The sequence below is a fragment of the Leopardus geoffroyi genome, chromosome C2 (genome assembly GCF_018350155.1).
Source record: "Leopardus geoffroyi isolate Oge1 chromosome C2, O.geoffroyi_Oge1_pat1.0, whole genome shotgun sequence".
NCBI classification, from domain to species: Eukaryota; Metazoa; Chordata; class Mammalia; order Carnivora; family Felidae; genus Leopardus; species Leopardus geoffroyi.
This window is the reverse complement of record NC_059333.1, coordinates 19,685,426-19,687,916: the sequence shown is the minus strand read 5'-3', so window position 1 is coordinate 19,687,916 and position 2,491 is coordinate 19,685,426. Positions and strand designations below refer to the sequence as shown.

The 2,491-nt window shown below is 39.1% G+C and overlaps 1 non-coding gene across 1 annotated transcript; it reads left to right on the top strand.

The window, feature by feature from the left end:
- The first annotated feature begins 1,446 nt into the window (after positions 1-1,446).
- LOC123576310 lies at positions 1,447-1,552 on the top strand. The gene has a single exon (XR_006701317.1). It is a non-coding gene; the product is annotated as a small nucleolar RNA U13 (small nucleolar RNA).
- Positions 1,553-2,491: the final 939 nt, after the last annotated feature.

Here is a 2,491-nt window from a genome sequence, read left to right as displayed (position 1 = left end):
TGGTAAACTAAGTACAAAAATGCCCTCCCCAATGTGGGCAGGCATTATCTAATCCACTGAAGGCTCGAATGGAACAAAAAAGTAGAGAAAAAACAAATGGGCTGGGACACTTATCTTCTCCTGTCCTCAGACATTGGTGTTCCTGGTTCTTGAGGCTTCAGATCCAGACTGGGATTTTGTACTGTCTCCTCTGGTTCTCAGGCCTTCAGATTTGAACTGGAACTACACCTGGACCTACAACAGTTATCCCAGTTTACAGAAAGCAAATCAGGAGCCTTCTCAGCCTCGAATCATGTGAGCCAATTCCTATAATATCTGTCAAAAAAAAACTGTCTATCTGTCTACCTGTCCTATTGGTTCTGTTTCTCTGGAGAACTCTGACTAACACAGGGATAATGGAGGAAAAGTGTCGCTTGAAATACCAATAGATGGGTTTTAGTACTTAAAATAAAGAAATAATAATATTTGCACCTAGAACAAAGTGCCTGATAAATATCAATTGAATAGTAAAAGAATGAATGAATTTGATTTAAAGTATAAGCATATAAGATTATATTTTAAAATGTACTCAAGATTTTTATTAGTCAGGTATAGCAGGACATGCAGATACAGAAATGACTGTCGTGAAGGATGACATTTATAGTCACATATAGGAGGCATGCCACACCATGCAGGGCCACAGGAGGAAGCACCAGGGTCAGTAAGAGACAAGCAGAAAATGTGGGTAAGAGCCTTTGGCATGGTTTCTGAATTAAGGAAAGACAGGTAGGTTAAATAGGTTTTAATTAGCTAGTTTGATATTTTCTATGGGCACTGGGTTGTAGCAGCTCACCTGAGTTGCATGGTACCTGGTCTTGGCAAGGTTAGGACAGGGAACCACGGACCTGGACTGTAGGATCCTGATGAGGGCTGGAGGGGAGGGCTTTGATTGGTTAGTTTGCATTTGAATGGCAACCTCCCTGATGAATTGATTTCTATCGCTAGGGAGCTAGGGATTAGCTAACACAGGGAGGAGCAAATCCCTGCCAGTGTCAGTAAGGCATCATTCCCATGATTCCCTGGTGGATTCTCTATCAAGATTCATTCACTATCTACCAATTAAATCCGACAGGATTTCACCCAATAAGAGCAGACGTCACAATAATATTGCAAATAAGATACAGCACCGTTTCTACATTCATACGATGGGTAGCTAATTAACACCAATTAAATAGGATTGAACATTTTGATGTGTAATATTTTAATTGGTACTTATAATAAAATACTTATTTATATTTAAAATAAGTGTTGATCTCCAGACTTGAATGTGTCAATTGATGCTGTATTCCTTCATTTCCCTTTTAGTTTTAGCAAAAGCTTGTGTGTGTATGTTTGCGTGTGTGTGTGTGTGTGTGTGTGTGTGTGTGTGAAAAAAGTGAAGTGAAAGTACTAATGAAAATAGTACAGATCCTTTTGTAGTTCATAAGCATGATGATTGCGTGTTCATGCCATTGTGTGACATGTGCCTCCCTTAAACCTTGTTACGTGACCTCACCCCATTACCTGTCTGACGTGAAAAAAAAAAAAAAAGTACAAACTGGTGAACAAGAAATACTATTAAGTAAATTCTGGCTTCCATGCTACAATGTGATAAAACATAATCGTCAAAAATTTGAAAAACTATTACTAATTCTGAAGATGTCTGCTGTAGGACGTGGAGACACAGCAGTGTCAGGAAGGCTTGCGGAAACTTTTGTCATGCCCTCCCTTGTCCTTATCCGTCCCTAGGACGCCAGGAAATCTCATCTCTTCTGCTCTGTTGTCTCAGCTTATATTTAAAAAGATTATGATTCCCTGTGGCCTGAAAAAGATAAAACGTTCTTTACATTTGTACTAAGAGGTACTTTCCCTATGCACTTCCCCACCTGTATACACCCCCTCCCTATATACTTCTATGCCAAAATGTTTCTATTCACAGTTCTAAAAACATTATTCTTGCACTCCATTTCAACTTTCCCAAGTCTCACACATTTCTAAATTATTCATATTTCAATGAGAAGACTCTGTCATATCACTAAAAGTTTCTCACCCGTATTTAGGACTCCTATGATGGTAATGAGTCATTTTAATAATGTAGCTTCTTATTAAAGTGACTTTTAATCTCATGACGTGGCAGGGGGTGATCTTGTCAAAGCAGAAGGGTTACATTGTCGCAGTGGCACCTCTAAATTAGTCTCTACTGGTGGCAGGCACTAAGGATCCACAAAGTAAAATGTAAAACTTATATTACTGAAAGGCACTCTGACCACAGACTGTTCTAAGTATGAGGCACCCGTCCTGGTCTATATATCTGTCCAGTTAGCAACCTCTGATCCTAGGGTGTTAGCCTCGTTCTTTCTAGGGAAATTGTTCTAAAAATCTTACAATGTATGGCTGCACCCAAACATAATTTACAGTACTGTTTACATGTCCGAAGTTGATGTACAGGTTATAGTACAAATAGCAGCATAGG